Source organism: Musca domestica, unplaced genomic scaffold (assembly GCF_030504385.1).
Source record: "Musca domestica strain aabys unplaced genomic scaffold, Musca_domestica.polishedcontigs.V.1.1 181, whole genome shotgun sequence".
Taxonomy (NCBI): Eukaryota; Metazoa; Arthropoda; class Insecta; order Diptera; family Muscidae; genus Musca; species Musca domestica.
In genome coordinates, this window is record NW_026712240.1 from 1,066,951 (window position 1) to 1,093,516 (window position 26,566).

The following is a 26,566-nucleotide window of genomic DNA, read 5'->3' on the forward strand; positions in this document are numbered from 1 at the left end:
TTGATTGTTGGCCAGGCACACACACACACACCAATGAGTAAGTGAATATGTATGTGTGTTCCCCCCACATGATTTGGCACAGACCCTCTAATCAAGCGGTTTCTTCAATTGTCAAGATTTGTTGTTAATATTTATTTTTTGTTGTGTTTTAAATTTGACAAGCTAACGTTGGGCGCCAACGTACCCCTCCCCCCGCCCAAAAAAAAAGTGAAACAACCACCCCACCCATTCGATTCAGTCACTCACTCGTTCAAATATTCATTCATCTAAACAAACATAACCCACCCAACCCATCCATCCATCCATCCATTTGCCTTCCCCATTTAGAGAGCGAACGAGGAGCGACGAGCGACCAGATCCAATTGATGTTGTTTATTATTATGTCGGCAAAAACTATTTTTTGGACAAATATACCATCCGCTCACAATGGACTCTGGCATAAACGTGATTTGTATAGCCATGTACATGTGTGTGTGTGTGTGTGTATGTGTCGGTATGTATGTGCAGCGGAGACGTCACCGCTTGCTGGTTGGTTGGTTTACCGGCTAGATAGATAGCGCAGCAGCTCCCATGAACTTGAATGATTTGTGAAAGTCTATTGATATCACAGCAACAACAACAACACTAACAAAAAAACAGCTGGGCCCCCCAAAAACAACAAAAGCAAGCAAACATTCACACACACTATGGCACTCCGCAATATTAGAAATCAACATAAATTTCAAGGGAGATAAGAAAGCAAAAGGGAGAGGAATGGAGGGGGAGGTGAGGAGAGAAGGTTAGAAAGGGAAATCTTTGAGGTTATCACATTCTTAAGTTTAGATCAAGGGCTAAGCCATTTCTCTAAAAAAAACAAGAAAATGTTATTTTTAGTGGGTCAAGTGTAAAGAGGGGCAATGAGTAATCGGTTACTTTTTGGAAAAATAATAAGGAAATGTGAAATATTTCTAACTGAAATTAAATGGAACTAAGATATCTATCGAATTTATGCGAAAAAATCCAAAAATATGGAAAAAAATCAAAGACTAGAACCGATTATCCGGTTACGTTCCAAGAAATATTTCAAAGGTGAAATATTTCTAATTGGTATTAAATGGAACTAGTTGACGTAAAAAATGTATGTGAAAAAACCAAAAATATGGAAAAAACCGAATAACCGGTTATGTTCCAAAAACTATTACGAATGTGAAATATTTGTAATTGATATTATATGGAATTAGTTGTTGTAGCAAATTCATGCGAAAAAAAATCAAAAATATGGAAAAAATGCAGTGACTACAAATCGAATAACCGGTTACTTTCCAAGAAACGTTAAAAAAGGGAAATATTTCTCATTGGTATTGAATGGAACTAGTTAGTATAGCAAATTCGTGCGGAAAAAATCCAAAAATATGGAAAAAATTCAAAGACTAGAAACCGAATAACCGGTTACGTTCCAAGAAATATTACAAATGTGAAATATTTCTAATTGATATTAAATGTAACTAATTGATCTATCAAATACATGCGAAAAAAACCAAAAATATGGGAAAAATGCAGTGACTGGAAACCGAATAACCGGTTACGTCCCAAGAAATATTACAAATGTGAAATATTTTGAGTTGATATTAAATAGAACTAGTTAATGTAGCAAATGAATGTGAAAAACAATCCAAAAATATGGAAAAAATTGCAGTTGCTAGAAAGCGAATAACCGGTTACGTTCCAAAATATATTAAAAAAGGGAAATATTTGTAATTGGTATTAAATTAAACTAGATGATATAGCAAATTTATGCGAAAAAAAAACAAAAATATGGAAAGAATACAGTGACTGGAAACCGAATAACCGGTTACTTTCAAAGAAACATTAAAAAAGGGAATTATTTCTAATTGGTATTAAATGCAACTAGTTGATGTAGCAAATTCATGGAAAACATACAAAAATATGGAAAAAGTCCTGTGACTGGAAACCGAATAACCGGTTACTTTCCAAAAATTATTACAAATGTGAAATATTTCTAATTATTACTAAATGCAATTAGTTAAGGTAGCAAATTCATGAGAAAAAAAATCCAAAAATATGAAAAAAATTGGAGTAACTGGAAACCGAATAACCGGTTACTTTCCAAAATATATTACAAATGTGAAATGTTTCTAGTTGGTATTAAATGGAACTAGTTGATGTAGTAAATTCATACGAAAAAATTCAAAAATATGGGAAAAAATGAAGTGACTGGAAACCGAATAACCGGTTAGGTTCCAAAAAATGTGAAATATTGAAAATGTGAAATATATCTCTAATTGGTGTTAAATGGAACTAAGTGATCTATCAAATTCATTCAAAAGAAATCCAAAAATATGGAAAAAATTCAGCGATTAAAAACCGAATAACCGGTTACGTTCTAAGAAATATTTCAAATGGGAAATATTTGTAATTGGCATTAAATGAAAGTAAATCTGAGGTAACAAATTCATGTAAAAAAATCCAAAAATATGGAAAAAATTTCGTCACTAGAAACCGAATAACCGGTTATGTTCCAAGAAATATTACAAATGTGAAATATTTTAATTTGTTATTAAATGGATCTAAGTGATCTATAAAATTCATGCGAAAACGTCCAAAAAATATTAAAAAATGCAGTGACCAGAAACCGAATAACCGGTTACGTTCCAAAATATATTAAAAAAGGGAAATATATCTAATTGGTATTAAATGAAACTAGATGATATAGCCAATTAATGGGAAATAACCCAAAAAATATGTAAAAAAAATCAAAGACTAGTAACCGAAGAACCGGTTATGTTCCAAGAAATATTACAAATGTGAAATATTTTTTTTCGTATTAAATAGAACTAGTTAATGTTGCAAATTCATGCGAAAAATCCGAAAATATGGGAACAAAAAAGGGAAATATTTCCAATTGGTATTAAATAAAACTAGATGATATAGCAAATTTATGCGAAAAAAAAAAAAAAACAAAAATATTGAAAAAATTCAAAGACTAGAAACCGAATAACTGGTTACTTTCCAAAATATATTACAAATGTGAAATGTTTCTAGTTGGTATTAAATGGAACTAGTTAATGTAGCAACTTCATGTAAAAAAAATCCAAAAATATGGAAAAAACCGTAAAACCGGTTACTTTTCCAAAAAAATGGAAAAATTGCAGTGACTGGAAATCGAACAACCGGTTACTTTTCAAGATATATTATATTATTTACATAAAAACGCTTTATTCTATAGTAGAACGAAGGATTACATCTAATTAATTTAAAAATAACTATGAAATCGTCGGATTTGAAACGCAAGTAACCGAGTAATCGGTTACTTTTTTGAAAATGTGTATCAATTTTGATACTTTTTACGAAATATTTTTTTGTATTCATAAAAATATATATGATTTGCAAAAGAAATTATCAATTCAATTAAAATCTGGTATACATAAATATGAAACTGTCAGATTGGAAAGAATTGTAACCGAATACTCGGTTACTTTTTGAAAAATTCATCACAATGTCCATAACACACGGCATATTATTAAAGAGAATAGAGAATAGATCATTCTATCAATTCACGTGGGGAAACGCAAAAACATGGCTAAGACACAAGTTACTTGTGAAACCGAAAAACCGATTACTTTTTAAGAAATGTAAACTGAATGAAATGGAAATTGGATATTTTACATAAGAATAATCAGCTTCATCTACTTTATGTGTTAAAAACTATGAGAATGACAGATTGGAAAATCTTGTAACCGAATACTCGGTTACTTTTCGGTAAATGCATAATTACGATCATTAAAATTTAAATTTTATTAAAGATAATAGGTAATTTAAAATATTCTATTAAAATATAAAACAATTTCGAAAATTAGTGCCACATGAAACCGATTAACCGGCTATACTATAAAAGTAACCGATTACACATTTCTGAAATATTAAGCAATTTGATATAATTTGGTCTATTTTAAAGGGCAAGATAACTCATAAAAAAAACGAGTTTAAAATTGCAAGAATAACGACTGCGGTAACCGGATAACCGGTTACTTTTTGGAATGTGCATGTTATCTGGTACATTTTTCAACATACATTTTTTTAAGATAAGCTTAATTGTTAATGCATGATCTTATAAGAATAAAAATTCACATAACCGATTACCCGGTTACTTTTTGCAAAATGTGCTTCGATATCAAAATTTGTATTTACTTTTTTTTTAAGCAAAGCCTGGGTTTTGTGTATGAAGAAGAACTCTTAACAATGTCTGCCTGAAAAACTCATGTGAATGAATAATCGGTTATTCTTTGAAAAGTATATGAAGATATTTAAAATCTGATATAAAAAAGAGTTTTTTTTTCTTCAGTGGGCCACTTGAGAATGGCTGTTTATTTGTAGAAACTCTCCAAAGAAATCTTCCATTTGCAGATGGCCTTCTGAGACCAGGAGACTTGACAGCGTCTTTTTTTCTTTAGAATGACTATTGGAATCTGGAAAAAATATTTATTTGTCTAGAGACCTCTTAAATAAATCTTGCCTTGTCATGATTTTGAAGTTTGATTTGTTTGTTGATCATAAAAACCACTAATTAATATAAATTAATTCTATTAAAAATTCATTTGTTTGTCTGGTTTTTACAAACTACGTTTTATTTATGTCAATTTGCGGGCCACACTTCCTTTAAACAAAAAAAAAAAAAAAAAAAAAAACACAAAAACAAAAAACATGTTTTCACTTTATAAATCTCCCGCATTACAAAAAACATTTCCATTGATCTTTTTTATTTTGTCGAAAAAAATCATTTCAAAACTCAAAATCGATTAATTGATTGCCGAACAAAAGAACAGATCGAGACTGAATGTTAATCGGTCTGAATTGATTAAAGATTAAGAAGAAAAAGAATAAAAAAAAGACGGCCGGTCTGGTGGGTCGGTCGGTTGGTTGCTTGTTACAGAGAGATAGAGATAAAGAATGAAACAACAACAACAAAAATAAATAAAGCGATAAAAATATCTGCTTGTCCCAGAAACACAGTTAAAACATTAAAATATTCATGAAAATTTATTAATCGAATAAATCCAAAAAAAAATACACGAACACACATACACAAAGAGGCCAAAAATTACAACAACACATATTACTCTCACTCCTACAGTTTTGCTGTTGTTGTTGTTTGGATCATGTGGGTTAAATAGATAATGAGAAGATGTAAAATACAAATATCTATACAGAGAGTGTAGAAAGTGGGGCCAGAGAAAGAATGAAAGGTTTTGAGGGAGGGAGAAATATGGGTCTATCGGGAAAAAAATAAGAAAATCGCAAAAGTTTCCCAAAAAATTCAAAAATAAATTTTGGCAAAAATTCGAAATTGTGTACCCCAATAGCTTCAAATTTTACGATTTTGGTGAGACTCCAACCTAGAAACCCTCTGCCTTCTCCAATGGATTTAGCCTATTTCTAAAAGGTAATGGAGGAAGTATGTCCATCCCCTATGTGTTACAAAACTTAACCTCTAAGAAGTCTCTGAGCAAAATTAGCCATGGGAAAAATCCCTTCCTCAGAATGGGTTAAAATTCAACACAACTGGAAAATTGACTTCTGTCTTATGTGGGATTCCGTTACAATATAGCCCAGGTCCTTAAAATTTTTTTCTCCAATTTGGAAAAAGCTATTTTCAATTCGTTACAAAACCAGATCACTGAGTAGAGAGACCCTAATTTTTTTAATCCGTGGTCCTTGACAAGGACATCCTTTTTTTTTGTAAAAAAAAATCCTTGACCAAAAGTCCTTAACTCAATTATTTTTTAAAAATTTGTTTCGGGTCAAGAATCGTTAGAGCGATTTTAAATTGTCTTTCTAGACATGAATCTTTAATTTTTATACCCTCAGTCACATGGCTAGAGAGGATATATATCTTTTGATTCGTCCAAAACGTGCCTCGTCGAAATAACGGTTTTAGACCCCAGGTCACTGAGGACCAAATCCGTTTCAGGATATTTAGAGGCGATGTAGTGATGACCTCCGCTAGTCTGTCTGTCTGGATGGCTGGTGCATACGATAACTCTCGAAGGGAGTATACGATACGATTAAACTTGGTACATGTTATTTATTATTATCAAACACAGATCGAGTTCGGAGATGGACAATATCGTTGCACTCCTTCTGGCATCTCCCCCCACAAAAGGTTTAAATTTTTAAAATAAATATTTTACTGCACAGAAAGAGAAGGGATAATCGAATTTTGCTCCAACTTTGCAAATCCTAATATTTGCATCCGTGCTAGGTCAGGTGCGAAAATGGACAATATCGGTCCAATCCACCAAGTACCTCCCCCACAAAGGGTCAAAATTCTGAATAATTGTAACTCTTATAAAATGGAATGTAAAAATTCGATTGTCTTCAAAATTTTACACATCTCAATATTTTTATTTGGTGTGAAGATGGAACATATCGGTCGACTCCTTCTGGTACCTCCCCCACAAAGGGTCAACATTTTGAATATTCATGAAGGTCATAAAACACGAAATTAACATCAGATTCCTTTCAGACTTTGCACATCCCAATATTTCAGTCAAAACAAGATCCGTTATAAAGATGGTAGAGATCGGATCATTCCTTCTGATACCTCCCCCACAAAGGGTCAACATTTTGAATAATTACAACTCTTATAAAACGTGATGTAAGAGTCCGATTGTCTTCAAATTACAGACATCACAATATTTTTATTATCCCCAGGTCTGGTGTAAAGATGAAATACATCGGTCCACTCCTTCTGGTACCTCGCCCACAATGGATCAAAATTTTGAATATCCGTGAAGCTTGTAAAACACGAAATTAGCATTCGATTCTATTCAAACTTGGCACAGCTCAATATTTCTATCAACACAAGATCTGTTGTAAAGATGTTAGAGATCGGACAATTTCTTCTGGTACCTGCCCCACAAAAGTTCAAAGTTTTGAATAACCAAAACGATTATAAAATCCGAATTAAGCATCCGCTTCTCTTCAAATTACATACATTACATTGTTTCTACTAATACAAGACCTTCTGTGAAGATGGGATGTATCGGCCCACTCCTTCTGGTACCTCCCCCACCAAGGGTCAAATTTTTAAATATCCATGAAGCTCATAAAACGCGAAATTAATATCCGACTCCATTCAAACTTGGCTCATCAAAATATTTCTATCAACACAAGATCTGCTACAAAAATTGTAGAGATCGGGCCATTTCTTCTGGTACCTCCCCCAACCAAGGGTCAAAGTTTTGAATAACCAAAACGATCATAAAATCGGAAATAAGCATTCGGTTCTCTTCAAATTTCACACATCCCATTATTTCTACTAATACAAGATCTCCTGTAAAGATGGTGCCTCCCCCACAAGGGGTCAAAATTTGAATATCCACGCAGCTCATAAAACGCGAAATTAACATTAGATTCCTTTCAGACTTGGCACATCTCAATGTTTCCATCAACACAAGATCTGTTGTAAATATGTTAGAGATCGGACCATTTCTTTTGGTATCTCCCCCTCAAAGGGTTAAAGATTTGAATATTAAAAACTATCATAAAATCCGAAACAAGCATCCGGTTCTCTTTATATTTCACATATCATAATATTTTTGTTAACCTAAAGTCTTGTGCAAAAATGTGATATATCGGTCCACTCCTTCTGGTGCCTCCCCCACAAAGCGTCAAAATTTTGAATATTCATGAAGCTCATAAAACGCGAAATTATCATCCGATTCCATTTAAACTTGGTAGATCTCAATATTTCCATCAACACAAGATCTGTTGTAAAGATGTTAGAAATAGGACCATTTCTTCTCGTATCTCCCTCCTCCAAGGGTTAAAGTTTTGAATAAACAAACGTTCTAAAAAAGCGAAATTAGCATCCAACTCTCTTCGGTTTTTTGTCTCTTTTTTTGCTGACTTGGAAATATTTAAAAATACTTTTCAAACTTCCTTGATTTGAGGCTTTTACATTTTCATTTTAAAGGTTTTGAGTTGTTAGGGAAAGATTTAGATAAAAAATATTTTTCAAAAAAGTTTATTGCAATTTATAATGTAATTCTTATAATGGCTTAAAGAATTAAAAAAAATCCTAAGGAGGTAATAAAAAAATATAAAAATTGAAAGAAATTAAAAAAAAAACTCAAAATTTTCCCTGGAAGAAAATATGACTATTTCTTAAAACAAAATAGTCTTTTTATATTTCCAAAAAAGCCTACATTTTTTAAGTTTGATTTTTTGGTGCGTATTTTCTGAAATCCCAATCATGTTTTGCCATCTCTTCTAAAGTGAAGATATTACTTTTTTTTACAAACCCCCCCAGGGCTCCATCCCTCCCGGCGTATATATGTAGATCAATGTTTATATTGTTGTGAATTTTTTTTCGACGTTTTGGCTGAGGCTGCTGATGCTGCTTTCGTTTGTTATTATTATTGTTATTCGAAATCATAAAACAAAAAACCGAAAATGAAACGAAACGAAATCTACAAACAAAAACAACGACGACAACAAAACAAACGAAAAAAATATCTGAAGATATAAACCGGTCTCGAAAAAATAATTTGACTTTCTGCGACGAAAATTCCACAAAACAAAGTTCGAAAGTAAACCAAAAAACACACGTATTTACAAGCGATGTGGTGTTGTTGTTGGCGATTCTTGCCAAAAAAAAATTTAAGTTGAAAAAACAAATAATAATAAATAAGAAAAGGCCCATAAAGTAGATAAATTGATTTTGAGGAAATAAATAAAAGAGTTTTAAGCCTAGGCTATGGAGTGATGGGGTCTACAATAACTCGGAAGGGAAATTTTTATATTTCCTAAAAATGTTTTATATTTCCCAATTATATCCATCTCAGGTTTCTTGTCTGGGAGAGAAATATTTAGATATGGGACGTTGTAAAAAAAATCGTTGTAAATTTTAGGCAAGCTATGACAGATAAAAGTATTGAAAATTGTAACCCTTTGTGGTTGAGGTACCAGAAGGGGGTTGGCAGATATCGATCATCTTCACAAAAGATCTTGTGTTAGCAAAAATATTTGTATATGTGAAATCTGAAAAGAATTGGATGCTTGTTTCACTTTCTTTGAGCGTTTTGTTTTTCAAAGTCTTGAAACCTATGTGGGGGAGGTACCAGAAGGAATGGTCCGATGCCGATTTATTTTTATAACAGATCTTGTGTTTATAGAAATATTGACTTGTGCCAAGTTTGAATGGAATCGGATGTTAATTTCGTGATTTATGATTTATCCATGAATATTCAAAATTTTGACGCTTTGTGGGGGAGGTACCAGAAGGAGTGAATCGACATATCCAATTTTCACAGCAAATCTTGTGTTAATAAAAATATTATGATGTGTGAAATATGAAAAGAAGCGGATACTTATTTTGGATTTTATGCTCCTTTTGGTTATTCAGAACTTTGCCCTTTTGTGCGGGAGGTGCCAGAAGGAATGATCCGATCTCTACCATCTTTATAACAGATCTTGTTTTGACTGAAATATTTGGATGTGCCAAGTCTGAAGGGAATCTGATGTTAATTTCGTATTTTATGACCTTCATGAATATTCAAAATGTTGACCCTTTGTGGGGGAGGTACCAGAAGGAGTGGACCGATGTATTCCACCTACAAAACATTTTTTGCATTAGAAGAAATAATGGGAAGTGTGAAATATGAAGAGAAACGGATGTTTATTTCGGATTTTATGATTGTTTCGGTTATTCAGAACTTTGTCCCTTTGTGGGGGAGGTACCAGAAGGAATGGTCCGATCTCTACCATCTTTCTAATAGATCTTGTGTTGATGAAAATAGTGAAATGTGCCAAGTTTGAATGGAATCGGATGTTAATTTCGCGTTTTATGGCCTTCATGGATATTTAAAATTTTGACCCTTTGTGGGGGAGGTACCAGAAAGATTGAAATGATATATTCCATCTTCACACCAGACCTTAGGTTAATAAAAATATTGAGATGTGTGAAATTTGAAGGCAATCGGACTCTTACATCACATTTTATAAGAGTTGTAATTATTCCAAATTTTGTCTTGATGGAGTGGACCGATACTTTCCATTTTCGCACCTGACCTAGCACTGATGCATATATTAGGATTTGCAAAGTTGATTATCCTTTCTCTTTCTGTGCAGTAAATTATTATACCCTCAGGCATATGGCTTTTTCTTAAGGATCCTCTCATCTAATAACGTGATTTTGCCCAATGACCCTCCCTCAATAAACTTTTTTAATTTACAAACCTGTAGTTAAACCTAGATTTTAAAAGAATTCTCCTTCCAATTTTTTTCAATCTAAGAAATGTGGATTTTCCCTTTTTAAAAGACCCTTCCCTTGTTAAAGATATTTCTTAAAAACCATTGAATCGATAAACCTCCCTTCGATAAACGAGAACCTTTAAAGAATTTTCTTTAAAAAGACACATCGACAAACGTCGTTTTTTTTTTTTTAATTTTTCCCAAAGACCCGTTCCATCGATACACGTGCTTATAGTACACCTGAATTTTAGAAAATGTTAATTCCAATTTTTTTAAAGGATCTTCCTACCAAAAATCATGGGTTTTTTAGGAAACTTTCTAAGTTAACTACAGACCAACAAATGTGGCTTCAAAGATTGTTTTCGAAGGACCGAATTTATGTTTGAAAGACTTCCCATCGATAAACGTAAATTTAAAAAGATTTTGCCGCAGAGACCCTCTCATTGACAAACGTAATTTTTTTAAATGTTCTTGCCATCCTAAACAAATGTGGAGTTTTTTTTTCAAGGACCACAAGACTAATAAAAATCGTTTTTTTAGATTTGTTTCCAAATGTCTTTAGAACAATAAACGTGGATTTTTTTAAATAATTTTTCCAAGGATCTTCACAGCAATAACTGGGATTTTTTAAAGGATTTTTTCCAAGGATCTTTACAGCAATAACTGGGATTTTTTAAAGGATTTTTTCCAAAGATCTTCACAGCAATAAATGTGGATTTTTAAAGATTCATTCCCATAAATTCTCCCATCGATAAACTTTGATTTTTAAAGACATTTTTTTAACAAAACGTGTCCATATTTAAACGTGGATTTTTTTAATAGTTTTCTTTCCAAACACCCTCCTATCGATAAACGAACTGCATTTTCAAAGGATTTCTATTCCAAATCCTCCGACTATAAGCATGTTTTTTTTAACTCTTTCCAAGGATCTTTTGTTGTTGCAATATATTATGGTATCCCGAACAAACATGCCAACACTATTCTACTTTCCAAGGATCTTCAGACCAACAAGTGTGCATTTTTTCCAAGCACCCTACCATTTATTAACGCGGATTTTTTTAAAAAATATATATGTGGAATTACCATTCCGATCCATCGATAAACGTGGATTTAAAAAAAAAAAAACATTTATCCAAGGACCTTCACTACAATAAATGTGGATTCCATAAAAAAATTTTCCCCCAAGTCCTTTCATTGATAAACGAGCATTTTTTAGATTTTTTGAAGGGTATTCAGACCAATAAATGTGGCTATTTTAAAAGTTTTTTTCCAAGGATATTCACAGCAATTTACGTGGATTTTAAAATAATTTTCCAATGACCTTCACCGCAATTTATGTAGATTCCTTTAAAATACCCAGTAAATATGGTTTTTTAGGATTTTTCCAAGAATATTCACAGCAATAAACATAGATTTTAAAAGAAATTTTCCAAGGACCCTCACAGCAATAAATGTGGATTCCTTATAAAGATTTTTCCCAGCCATTTCATTGATAAACGTGGATTTCTTAATTTTTTTTCTCACAAAACCTCTCTCAAACGTTATTTTTTAAATATTTTTATCAGAACAATGTAGTTTTTAAAGAATTTTTTCCAACAATCTTCAGATAAAAAAATGTTGATTTTTTTAATTTTTCCGGATGGATTTTTAGTGAACTTTTTCCAAGAATCTTCAGACCCATAAAGATGGATTTTTAAGCAATTTTTTTCTAAGGATTTTCAAAGCATTAAATGGGGAATTTTTGAAGAACCCGTCATGGATCTTTTCAGGGATCTTGACAGCAATAAACGCGCATTTTTTAAAGATTTTTTTCCCAAAGATATTCAGGCTAATAACCGGGGATTTTTAAAGACGTATTTTCAAGAATCTTCAGACCAATAAACGTGGATTTTTTAAGCAATATTTTAGGATATTCACGGCAATAAATGGAGAAAAAAAGGTGGATTTAAAAAGAAATCCCAAAGATACTCAAGCTAATAGAGGTGGTTTTTTTATAGAATTTGTTTCAAGGATCTTCAATAAACGTGGATCTTCAATAAACGTGGATTTTTAAAGAAATGGTTTCAAGGATCTTCAATAAATGTGGATTTTTAAAGAAATGGTTTCAAGGATTTTCAATAAACGTGGATTTTTAAAGAAATGTTTTCAAGGATCTTCAATAAAAGTGGATTTTAAAAGAATGGTTTCAAGGATCTTCTATAAACGTGGATTTTCAAAAAAATAGTTTCAAGGCTCTTCAATAAACGTGGATTTTTAAAGAAATGTTTTCAAGGATCTTCAATAAACGTGGGTTTGGCAAAGAAATGGTTTCAAGGATTTTCAATAAACGTGGATTTTCAAAGAATTGGTTTCAAGGATCTTCAATAAACGTGGATTTTTAAAGAAATGGTTTCAAGGATCTTCAGTAAACGTGGATTTTTAAAGAAATGTTTTCAAGGATCTTCAATAAACGTGGATTTCTAAAGAAATGGTTTCAAGGATCTTCAGTAAACGTGGATTTTTAAAGAAATGTATTCAAGGATCTTCAATAAACGTGGATTTTCAAAGAAATGGTTTCAAGGATTTTCAATAAACGTGGATTTTCAAAGAATTGGTTTCAAGGATCTTCAATAAACGGGAATTTTCAAAGAATTGGTCTCAAGGATTTTCAAAGAAGATGGATTTTTTAAGAATTTGTTTCAAGGATCCTCAATGAACGTGGATTTTTAAAGAATTGGTTTAAAGGATATTCAATAAACGTGGATTTTTAAAGAATTGGTTTCAAGGATCTTCAATAAACGTGGATTTTAAAAGAAATGGTATCAAGGATCTTCAATAAACGTGGATTTTCAAAGAAATGATTTTCAAGATCTTCAATAAACGTGGATTTTCAAAGAAATGATTTTCAAGGATCTTCAATAAACGTGGATTTTAAAAGAAATGGTATCAAGGATCTTCAATAAACGTGGATTTTCAAAGAAATGATTTTCAAGATCTTCAATAAACGTGGATTTTCAAAGAAATGATTTTCAAGGATCTTCAATAAACGTGGATTTTCAAAGAAATGGTTTCAAGGATCTTTAATGAATGTGGAATTTTTAAGAATCTGTTTCAAGGATCTTCAATGAACGTGGAATTTTTAAGAATTTGTTTCAAGGATCTTTAAAAAGCGTGGATTTTTAAAGAATTTGTTTCAAGGATTTCAAAGATCTTCAATAAACGTGGATTTTTGAAGAATTGATTTCAAGGATCTTCAATAAACTTGGATTTTTAAAGAATTTGTTTCAAGGATCTTGAATAAACGTGGATTTTTAAAGAAATGGTTTCAAGGATATTCAGTAAACGTGGATTTTTAAAGAAATGTTTTCAAGGATCTTCAATAAACGTGGGTTTGGCAAAGAAATGGTTTCAAGGATTTTCAATAAACGTGGATTTTCAAAGAATTGGTTTCAAGGATCTTCAATAAACGTGGATTTTTAAAGAAATGGTTTCAAGGATCTTCAGTAAACGTGGATTTTTAAAGAAATGTTTTCAAGGATCTTCAATAAACGTGGATTTCTAAAGAAATGGTTTCAAGGATCTTCAGTAAACGTGGATTTTTAAAGAATGTATTCAAGGATCTTCAATAAACGTGGATTTTCAAAGAAATGGTTTCAAGGATTTTCAATAAACGTGGATTTTCAAAGAATTGGTTTCAAGGATCTTCAATAAACGGGAATTTTCAAAGAATTGGTCTCAAGGATTTTCAAAGAAGATGGATTTTTTAAGAATTTGTTTCAAGGATCCTCAATGAACGTGGATTTTTAAAGAATTGGTTTAAAGGATATTCAATAAACGTGGATTTTTAAAGAATTGGTTTCAAGGATCTTCAATAAACGTGGATTTTAAAAGAAATGGTATCAAGGATCTTCAATAAACGTGGATTTTCAAAGAAATGATTTTCAAGATCTTCAATAAACGTGGATTTTCAAAGAAATGGTTTCAAGGATCTTCAATAAACGTGGATTTTCAAAGAAATGGTTTCAAGGATCTTTAATGAATGTGGAATTTTTAAGAATCTGTTTCAAGGATCTTCAATGAACGTGGAATTTTTAAGAATTTGTTTCAAGGATCTTTAAAAAGCGTGGATTTTTAAAGAATTTGTTTCAAGGATTTCAAAGATCTTTAATAAACGTGGATTTTTGAAGAATTGATTTCAAGGATCTTCAATAAACTTGGATTTTTAAAGAATTTGTTTCAAGGATCTTGAATAAACGTGGATTTTTAAAGAAATGGTTTCAAGGATATTCAGTAAACGTGGATTTTTAAAGAAATGGTTTCAAGGATCTTCAGTAAACGTGGATTTTTAAAGAAATGGTTTAAAAGATTTTTTCCCAAGGAATCTCCAATGGATTAAAGTGAATTTTTTTAAAGTTTTTTTTCAAAAAGAGCCTTCCACAGGTAAAAGTAGATTTTTATAAATTTTTACGCATGACCGTCCATCGATCAAATTTGATTTTTAAAGAATCTTTTCCCAAAGATCTTTTCATCGATAATATCGATCGAATCGATTTTCTCCCAAATATCTTTTTTTATTCAAAAAATCATTAAAATCCATATCTATCGAAGGGAGGATCTTTGGAAATAGAAGTCTTTAAAAAATTCACTTTTATTGTTGGGAAGGTCCTTTGAAAGGGTGTTTTTGAAATCGACGTTTGTTGACTTTTGACGATTTTTTTTTTCAAATCCCCGTTAAAAATTCTGTGGATCTTTCGTCGATGACCATATTCTCCTCCATTGATCTTAGATAACTTGAGTACTTGATAACTTGCATATATATGTATATATTTACAATTGATTTTTGACAGTTAGACCCCGTTGGCGAGCAAAATGTCATGTTAGCTGTTTGATTTAAATTATTTAACGGTTTTTTCTTTTTAAATTCCAATTATATTCGAGACAATGTTTCAAATTGTCTCTCTTAATTTGAGGCCTGGCAAGAAGTCAGACATGAGTGACTGAGCCGCCATCAAATCATCAATTGATGTCCTACGAGTTATCAAAGTTAATAAAATATCAATTAAAAAATAAAAATATTATTCTTTTTATGATTTTTTTTCAAATAAAAATAAAACATGGCCTAAGCAGAAAATGCTAAGGAAAAAGAACAAAGCGACAATGAAAGAGTCTGGCAAACAAGCAACACAACAAGTGTGTGTGAGTGTTTGTGTTCGAATCGAACAAACAAGCCAACAAATCGCATTTAAGCATTATATTTAATTCAATTGATAGACCTTGAACTTGATTTATGTCTGTGTGTGTCTGTCTGTCTATATCAACGAAAATGTCTGGATGGCTGGCTGGCTGGAAAAATTTGCTCTGCCCCTCCTTTCCAGGCTTGACAAACATTCGCATTTATTTTTATAGGGGAGTTTATTTCTTCTTCTGGAGAGATCTGCATTTGCCCATTTTCCGTGGCATAACCTTTCCCCCTTTTTTGGTTTTGGTTGTCTGTCATACCAGCAGATCATGTCCCAGCTCTTTTTTCCAAGGCTGTCCCCTTTCGTTATCACCATGCAGCCCGTAGCTGTTTTTTTTTTCATTTCCACTTCCATTTCATTTCCGTTTTCTTATTTTTATTTTTTGAGGAAAATTGAATAATGTATGTCGAAAATACATAAAATATGTTTACGCATGTACTGTGGATATGGATGGAAATTACATTTTCAGGGGCTAAACAGTGACAGGCAAAAGTGGGGAGACAAATGAATATAACGATTTTTTCCAAGAGTAAGACTAACGCCAATTTTTACAAGAATTTTTTCCAAGGATCTTCAGACCAATAAACGTGGATTTTTTAAAGATTTTTTTCCAAGAATCTTCGGAACCATAGACGTGAATTTATTAAAGATTTTTTCCAAGGATCTTAGGCCAATAAACGAGGATTTCCTAAAGATTTTTTCCAAGGATCTTCGCATGAATAATTGGGGATTTTTTTTAAAAATTTTTTTCAAAGATCTTCGCATAAATAATTGGGGATTTTTTAAGAATATTTTCCAGGGATCTTCGGACCAATAAACGTGGATTTTTTAAAGAAATTTTTTCAAGGATCTTCGCAGGAATAATTGGGGATTTTTTTTAAGAATATTTTCCAAGGCCAATAAACGTGGATTTTTTAAAGATTTTTTCCAAGGATCTTCGGAACAATAAACGTGGATTTTTTAAAGATTTTTTTCCAAGGATCTCCGGACCAATAAACGTGGATTTTTTAAAGATTTTTTTTTTCAAGGATCTTCAGACCAATAAACGTGGATTTTCTAACGAAATTTTTCCAAGGATCTCCGGACCAATAAACGTGGATTTTCTAAAGATTTTTTTTCAAGGATCTTCCCAAGGATCTCCGGACCAATAAACGTGGATTTTCTAAAGATTTTTTTTCAAGGATCTTCCCAAGGATCTTCGGACTAATAAACGTGGATTTTTTAAATAATTTTTTTTCAAGGATCTTCCCAAGGATCTTCGGACTAATAAACGTGGATTTTTTAAATAATTTTTTTTCAAGGATCTTCCCAAGGATCTTCGGACTAGTAAACGTGGATTTTTAAATAATTTTTTTTAAGGATCTTCCCAAGGATCTTCGGACTAATAAACGTGGATTTTTAAATAATTTTTTAAAAATTCTTTTCAAGGACCTGCGGACCAAGAAACGTGGATTTTTAAAAAGTTTTTCCAAGGTTCCTCCCAAGGACCTGCGGACCAATAAACGTAGATTTTTAAATAATTTTTTAAAAATTCTTTTCAAGGACCTGCGGACCAATAAACGTGGATTTTTAAAAAGTTTTTCCAAGGTTCCTCCCAAGGACCTGCGGACCAATAAACGTGGATTTTTAAAAAGTTTTTCCAAGGTTCCTCCCAAGGACCTGCGGACCAATAACGTGGATTTTTAAAAAGTTTTTCCAAGGTTCCTCCCAAGGACCTGCGGACCAATAAACGTGGATTTTTAAAAAGTTTTTCCAAGGTTCCTCCCAAGGACCTGCGGACCAATAAACGTGGATTTTTAAAAAGTTTTTCCAAGGTTCCTCCCAAGGACCTGCGGACCAATAAACGTGGATTTTTAAAAAGTTTTTCCAAGGTTCCTCCAAGGACCTGCGGACCAATAAACGTGAATTTTTAAAAAGTTTTTCCAAGGTTCCTCCCAAGGACCTGCGGACCAATAAACGTGGATTTTTAAAAAGTTTTTCCAAGGTTCCTCCCAAGGACCTGCGGACCAATAAACGTGGATTTTTAAAAAGTTTTTCCAAGGTTCCTCCCAACGACCTGCGGACCAATAAACGTGGATTTTTAAAAAGTTTTTCCAAGGTTCCTCCCAAGGACCTGCGGACCAATAAACGTGGATTTTTAAAAAGTTTTTCCAAGGTTCCTCCCAAGGACCTGCGGACCAATAAACGTGGATTTTTAAAAAGTTTTTCCAAGGTTCCTCCCAAGGACCTGCGGACCAATAAACGTGGATTTTTAAAAAGTTTTTCCAAGGTTCCTCCCAAGGACCTGCGGACCAATAAACGTGGATTTTTAAAAAGTTTTTCCAAGGTTCCTCCCAAGGACCTGCGGACCAATAAACGTGGATTTTTAAAAAGTTTTTCCAAGGTTCCACTTCCACAAGGTTACACTTCCTATGATCTTCGGACCAATAAACCTGGATTTTTAAGGAAACTTTTCAAAGGTTTTTTTTAAGAATCTCCGGACCAATTAAAGTGGATTTTCTAAGGAGAATTTCCAAGGTTCTTCCCAAAGATCTCCAGACCAATAAAGAGAAAGATTTTTTTCCAAGGATTTTGGACCAAATATTTTTTATATTTTTTTTTTTTTCAGGGATCTTCGGACAAAAAGGCGTGGATTTTTCAAAGATTTTTTTCCAAAGATTTTCCAACCAAAAAAAAAACGTGGATTTGTTAAGAAAGTTTTATAAGGATCTTCCCATGGATTTGTTTCAAGGATCTTCCCAAGGATCTGCGAATAAAAAAAAAGGATTTTTTTGTCAAGATAATTTCTCAAGAAAAACGTTGACTTTTTAAAGAGGTTTTCAGAAGGATCTGAGGGCCAAAAGCATGGATTTTTTCAAGAAAAAATTTTGTCCCCTATAAAAATTTTGTGTGTTCAATTTTCTCTCCCACTGTACCCGGTTTATCATATCCCTCATGTCAATTCACATGGTGCGTTATCAATGCGACAACAAATTGTTAGTTAACACCAAATATGTAGACGCATAACAATGCGAAACGTGGGGTAGTATTACATAGATAAATAAACATTTTGTCATTTACATACGCGTCGTGAAAAAAATAACTGAGAAACAAATACATTCATACAAACATAAACACATTATTACATATGTATATATTCAAGATACATATGTATATATATGAACGGTGGGAGAATCTTGTGGGAAGATTTTTAAGTCGAAGGTTTGAAATAACTCGGATATCGAGAACTCTCCTAAGAGGTACAGACTGCAGCTTAATTTGAAGGAAGTGTTGGAAGGAAGTTAGTGGGTATTAACCACAGCTTCCGAATAGTTACGCACATACGTATATTCAAGAAGTAACCTGTCTCGTCCGGCAGATTTTATGAGAGCAATAGTATATAAAGGTCTCAAAAACCGTTTTGAATTCAGAGACTTCGAAAGGAGGTTTCAAGCAATGAAAACAGTGTGGCTTATTTAGCGTTTTTTATGAATTGCATGCATTGCATTGTCTTCACTTCTTTGATAGTTTTGGAAACAACAAGAGGAAACTATATTTTTTGTTCATTTTTGGAGTTTGCCATGTTTGTTCGCCGCTATTAAAAACATTCTCCCTTCACAGATTTGTTACCACAAAAATACCTTTTTATGCACAACAATAATTTTGATTCACTTTTTTTTTGGGTGTCATGTTTGTTTTCGAAACAAAGGTTTGTTTTTGTTGCTCCATATCTTTTTTATTTGATTGAAATAAATACCCGAAAACAAACAGCAATTATTTTTGAGGGTCTGTATTGTTGAATATTAGAAAAACACAGAAGAAGGGGTTAAAATCGTGGGAAAGAAAATCTGCATTCCCAAAAAATTGCATCCCCAAAAAATTGGGAATACAAAAGGATATCTAACAATAATAAGACAATGAGACGTGTTTTAACATTATCATGTACAGAAATATATTTTTTTTGCAAAGAAGGAGAATTTTAAAAATACTAGAAAAAATCAAACGTTTAAAAATGCTCGTAATTTTATCTGTATTTATTATTCAATCGTTCTTCTGTTGATCATTTCAAAAAAATCTATTATTAAAGTACTGGTGACCCAATGATAAATTATACTGGAAAAAATCCGTAATTTGCTTCTAAAAATTACTTTGGAAATTTGGCAGACTTTGTTAAACCCATCCAAGATCTTATGGTAAAAAGTAGAACCTAACTTTAGGAAAACAAGATTAAAGCTCTAATGATTCTTCAAAAATCATAAAGAATGGACGTTTTTAGCTCTAATGATCCCAAAAAATCGAAAAACAAAATTAAAGTTCTAAAAAAATTAAAAAAATCCAATGTTTACATCCAACAGTCCTGAAATCCTGTGAAAACGAAGATCCTCTGAAAATATATGTTAACAAACTCATTTGAAAAAAATCATTAAAGAACTAAGTTCCGACCATAATTTCCGCAAGTTTTCAAAAATACACACTAATGGCTCTAAAGATGATATGAACAAATATTTAATAGGCCATGTTTTAAACGCCAGAAGAAAAACTTTAAAAACTTCCAAATTATAGTGCGGAAGTTTCTCCAAAAGTACATAAAAATTCAAATTTTACAAAATTTTTAATACATCTAAGTTCATTTCTTTGGAATCAAATAAAAAAAATAAAGATTCTCCGAAAAAAACTGAAAAAACTCACATTTGTAAAAATGCTAAATATCATAAACTACTAAGGCTAATAATACTCCCAATAAATTATTAAAAAAAATCTTCTTCAAAACCATACAAATTTGTAAAAAAAAAAAAATAAATTAAAAAATCATCTGCAAAGAAAACTTAAAAAAGAATTGACATTTAAAAAAGCCATGTTTGCTTTTCGAAAGATTCTCCAAAGAATTCTCTAAAAATCTAGTATTGTAGAGACTCCTCATTTGAAATTCGGAAGTTTCTCTAAAAATTTATAAATTCCAAAATTCAACGATTTAAGAATTTAAAAAAAATCCACGTTAGAAGTTTGTAAGACCCTATTAAAAATGCTTTAAAATCCTCACGTCAATAACTCTCAAGACCCATTGAATAGAATCATTGCATCGTTGAATATTTTCTGAATAATAAACATGGTTCCAAAACTCGACAAAGCTATTTAAAAAAATCTTAAAATCTTCAGCAAAAATGTTTTTGAAGGGTCTCAAAAATTTTGGTAAAAAAATATATAACTTGGAATTCAGAAAAAAAGTTTAAAGACACACTTTTTTTATCTTGGAAGGTTGTATTTTGTCACAACCTTTAAACAAATGCACGTTTGTAATTCAGAAAAAAACTTACAAAAATTGAAAAAAATCCGGGTCAATATTGCCGTAGAGTATCTTAAAAATACTCAAATCATTAGCAAAAAATCGGATGGAATTGTTGAAATTAATGACTTAGTTTCTGGAGTTCCTGGAAAATTTCTATTAAAAACCAACGTTTTTATTCTTGAAATTCCTCTAGAACGTTCTCAATAGCCCAAGCAAAACAAAGACCCAGGTGACCCTTAAAAAAATTGAAAAAGATCTACGATAATCAAAACTATGTTTTCAAAACTGGATATGTCCCATAAAATATACTGTTTAAATATTTTCTAAAACACTCCGAAAATATAAAAAAACCCTTAAAAAACTCTTAAAAATTCTAAAAAGTTTAATTCAGAAGGTTATCTACATATTTAAAAAATAAAAAAACAGCACATATATGGCTCTAAAGATCGCCATAAAAATTAAATATTTCAACCCAAAAAATTATTTTTAAAAAGTTTAAAAAAAAAGTTTGAAAAAAAAAAAAAATAAAAAATCTGTCAATAGACAAAATGCAATATTATAACTAGTATAATAATAAAAAAAAATATTAATTAATAAAACATATTTTTTTTTTAATTTTAAAATATCTATGAAAATGATTCACGAAAATCATACACTATAAAATATAGTTTTTAAAGTTGTTAAAAGCGCTTGCAGAATATTTAAAAGATATCTACGATTAACTCCAAAATCTCTTTTTAAAAAATAAAATTAAAAACTTTTTTTCGATTACAACATCGAAGGCCCTTTCAAAAAAAAAAAAAAAAAAAAAAAAAAAAAAACGGCACCAGCCAAAAAACAACGATTTGGTCTCCAACAGTTCACTTAAAAAAAATTAAAATATATTTATATATTTAAAACCCCTTTAAAAACATTGTTTTGACAACTGCAACATGTTCATGGAAAAAAAATATTTCAAAACGAGAACCATGGTTATATCTCCGTGAGTCATTAACAATATTAAAAAAAAATCCATAATTATACCTTGGTTGATCTGGTAAAAATATTTTAAAAAATTGACATTTTTATCCCTTAAAATATCCCTGTATATTCAAATTCATAGCCCTGTTAATCTTAAAGTGTATTTACAATAGATTGTTTATTCATGGAGCAATACTATTTTCCAATATCAGTAAACTTTTATTTTTCCAATGTGTTGTTAAGAAAACAAACAGCCCAGACTGGCCATGACCTGTGGAAAGAAATCAATCTCTTGGATTGCCAGGGAATCTGTAAAACTGCGCAATTTATTTCTTTGAATTGTGTCGGGATTTGTTTATTATTTCTTCGCCCTGTCAACATCGCAATACCTTTTTATTGTTTACATGGTGTGACGGATTCTTGGATTTGAGAATTACTTGCGTGCGTACAGTCTTTCTCAGATAGGAGATGGAAAGTAACATGGATGTATTTAAAAAAAAAAATCTGAGATTTGATATTTAGATTACTGACAGTATATGTGTTTGAGATTAGGCGGTGGTTTTGAAATGCATAAGATGCATTTGTACGAGAAGTACTAAATGGTACTAAATTTTGTATTGTTTGAATGGTTAAAGTTGGAGTCTCAAAATTTTACATTGAGATCTCTGTTGGTTTCTGGTGTTGAGATCTGATCGTTGTTTTAAAAATGCGTATTACAATTGTTACTAAATGGTACTAATTTTGGATCACTGTTAGTGTCTAAAATGGAGGAATGTAGATTGTATTGGACATGCGTACTAAATGTTAATATATTTGGTACTGGGCGAATGGATAGAGGTGAAATTCAAAATTTGATATTGAGATCAGTGTTGATCTCCAGCGTTTACATTTTCCTATTATTCTTTCCGAAAAAACAAAAAAAAAAAATTTTAAAATAATTTAAATCATAGAAAGACTGAAAATTTACCACGATGTATGAATTTTTGATTAAAAACTTTTGTCAAACTGAACAAATTGTGCGTTTTGAGTACTAAAAACACCCTTTTAAACTGCAAAATACAAAAAACACGCTTATATTGAAAAATGCACTACAAAAGACGTACAAAGCCTTAAACCTTTTTTAAATATTTTAAAATTACTCTTCTATTATATCTCCAAAAATCGTGCAAATTTGTTCAATGCCAAAAAAAAATCTTTTCAAAATATTTTCACAAAGAAGTCACAAGAACTCCAAAAATTGTACAAAGTCTAAGACCCCTTCCAAAAATTTAAAAAATTTCTAGTCTATCTAAAAATCTTCAAAATTTTTCAATGCCAAAAGAAATCTTTTCAAAATATTTTCACAAAGAAGTCAAAGTTACGTCTTTAAAAGCCCTTTTAACTACAAAATCCCAAACCCCAGTACATGAAAAAAAAAATATATTTTTAATCTGAATAATAAATCCATATAATAATTAAAAAAAAAACCTTTTAAAAAAATGTTTAGAATACAAAAATACTACGAAAAAATTTATTAGAAAAAACCTACCATCAAATCCTTACAACCCCCTTTGGGAAATTAAACAGACCATTGAAAGGCATAGTCCGGTAATATTAGCCAAATAGTTGAAAATTCTACGATTATGTTTTTTTTTTTTAAGTTTAAACCACAACCAAAAAAATTAATAACACTTTCAGAAACATTAAAAATCTCGATTAAATCACCATATGTCACCAAATAGTTTTTAAGAAGTTAAAAAAGCAGGTAAGATCTGACGGGCCTTCCATTTGGAAGGAACTTGGAAATTTTCAAAAATTTCCGGAAACTACCACTTAAATGAAAAATGTTATATGGAGATTATATGAAGACCTGGGGGACCTGCTTACGATTTTTTTGCCATAGGCTGTAGTACCCATTACGAACTTCAAATACGAAATTTGAAATAATTCCGGTAAATAATGTCGGTGAAATCATGAAAATACAGAATATCGGGAGTTACCGTTATATGGGGGCTATACCAAAACGTGGACCTACATCACCCATTTTCAATACCAAAAGTTCTGCAGACATTATACACATTTGAGTAAAATTTTATGAGCCTACTTCATTTCGTTAGGAAGCTAAAGTGATTTATACAGACGGACGGACATCGCTAAATCAACATAGAATTTTATGCTGATCAAGAAAATATATATATATATATATATATATATATATATATATACGGAATGACAAACTTAATGTACCCTCCATACTATGGTGGAGGGTGTAAAAATTGAAATATTTGTATAAATAAAAAAGTTCCAAAAATATTACAAATAATCAAAAAAAAAACAACAATTTTGAAAAAAAATGCAAATTTTCGAGTAAAACACTATTTTAATTCTAAAACTCTTGTTAAAAAATAATAATGTAATTTTTCTATACACAACAAGACAAAATATATTTAAAAAAAAATTCACAACTATAGCACTTAAAAATATTTTAAAGTATCGTTTGAAAACTCCTTCAAACACAAATATACGAAAACCCAGCTAAAAAACACCTAATATTTCTATTTTTTTTTTTTTTTGTACGAGTAGACCTCTAAGACCTCCTCAAAAATATTCCTAAAAGTATTTTTTTTTTTTTTTTTTTGAGAAATAAATGAAAGGAATTAAATTAAGTATTATAAGTCGAATATTTTTTAGTTTTATATAAGACATTATAAGTCGAATATTTTTCAGTTTTATATTTCAAACTAAATGAAAAATAATCCAGAGTCTTGGCTCAGGTATTTAATGAGGAGGTTGGATAACCAGTTCTGTTGCTTAATTTGAGGCCTGCTTTAAATTTTTTTTACAGAATATTTTTTCAAATCATTTTTAATAAATATTCAAAATATTTTTTAGATAACCAAAATTTACATTTGCTCTTAACTCCTATATTTACTGCAATTTTTTAATAGAATCTGGGAAAATTAAACCAGTTCTGGTGCTTAACTTGAGTTTTGCTTTCAATTATTTCAGAAACATTTTTTTAATTTTTTAAATAATATGATTTTTACGAATATTTAAAAATTTTTAAGATTGCTTTATTTTGCTTACCTCAATATATAGTTGTTTTGAAAATCGTTGAAGAGTAGTTTTAATTTTTTTGTCTTCTTAAAATAATTTTTTACGTTTTTTCTGGGGTTTTTATTCTTGAGTTGAATTTTTTTTTTAATTTTTTTTTTCCTATAAATTTTATTTTTTTATTTGATTTTCAAACACACACCAACCTATAAAAAAAATTTGTATTTGTTTTATATTTATTATTCTTTTTATTTTTAAATATTTATTACAATATTGTATTAATATCTTTTTAAAAGAAATATCTTCAAAAATTTTCACTGTTTGTTCTTTTTTCCAAATCTCACTTAAATTCTGAGAATTATTATTATTTTGGCACAAAATTTTCACAGTTTTTTTTTTTCAAATACCACTTAAATTCTGAGAATTAATATTATTTTGGCACATCAATATTTTTGTCACTTAATTATTTTTTATTATTTGTTTTTTTTTTAATTGTTTTCCTGTTGGTTGTTATTTTTTTTTTTTTTGTATTTTTTTCTTCGATTTTTTCTTAAATTTTTTGTTTAACAAAATTTCAGGTAAATTACCTTTCTTTATTTTGTTTATTTGTTTTAAAGATAATTTTTGCGTTAATTGTTTTGAGTGTGAATGGGATTTTTTCAAATTTTATTTTTTTAATTCTTCTTCTTCTTTTCTGAATTTTTTTGTATTTATTTTTGGATATTAATTCAATTTTATGTAGATATTTCGGGTTTGGATTTTTTGTGTAATTTTTTTTTCTTCAATTTTTGGGAGGGATTTTTATTGAAACCACTTTCGGAGACAACGGCTCGGGAGCGAATAATTGCGTTTTCATTCTGAGAACATTATTTAAGACCTACTACGCGAGACACCACAACACCAATTTGACGACTACAACGACGACTACGACTTCTGGCTGTGGACATTGTCTGACGGATACGACGTGAGTGAGTGTGGATGGACAACAGCGACTCAACGACGACGACGACAACAAAACAGACAACGGCAATGGTTGGTTGGTTGGATTGGTTGCTTTGCTGGCTGACTGGCTGGCTGGTCATACACGATTTTATTTCAATTTTTTTTTTTCTTAAGCAGAATTTAAATTGAAAACAATTGAGAATAGCGTAAAAAAGTAACTCGCAATGAGACAAATACGGCCATATGGAATCACACGCAAAAAAAGTGAAAAAAGTATTATTTTTTTGAAATTCAGAAACACTACTTGGCGGCTGAATACGACGTCAACGTCTATAGCCACTGGGTTGGCCGAAAAGCAAAAAAAAAAATCGAAAATCACACAAAACACAGATAACGAACGCATTTCATGCCACAACTACTGCAGCAGGACAGCATTGTAATCAGTGTACGTACATAGCCGATTAATGGCCAGCATTCAATCGCCACTGCAGCACTGCAATGGCCGACCATGGTCTGGTTTACGCATTGCCTGAGTTTGAGTGCTGCAGCATCATTCGCTGCATCCGATGATAATTCTGCTTTCGCATCGTCTTGCCCTAAGAATCCATGGCCATTTACATTGATTTCTTTATATATTGATCATTGGTTGGCTGATAAAAGGGCCCAAAGACCATAAATCCTTAACAGAGTTGCCATTTCATGGCATTTTTGGGATATAAAAATTTTTTGGGATATAAAAAATATATGGTCGGTTTTTATACCCTCAGCCATATGGCTAAAATGGTTATATATCATATATATACGGCCAAAACGTGCCCCATTGAATTTGCGGTTTTAGATCCAAGGCTCTTTGGTCCAAATCCATTTCAGCACATTTGGAGTCGATATAGAG

General features: G+C 31.1%; 1 long non-coding RNA gene across 1 annotated transcript in view; it reads right to left on the reverse strand.

Moving 5' to 3' along the window:
* Nucleotides 1–26,357, reverse strand: part of LOC109612540 (uncharacterized) — a 70,122-nt gene extending 43,765 nt beyond the window's left edge. The window contains exon 1 of the long non-coding RNA XR_009341957.1: nt 24,766–26,357. This is a non-coding gene — a long non-coding RNA (uncharacterized LOC109612540). The remainder of the gene's footprint in view (nt 1–24,765) is intronic.
* Between the last annotated feature and the right edge of the window lie 209 nt (nt 26,358–26,566).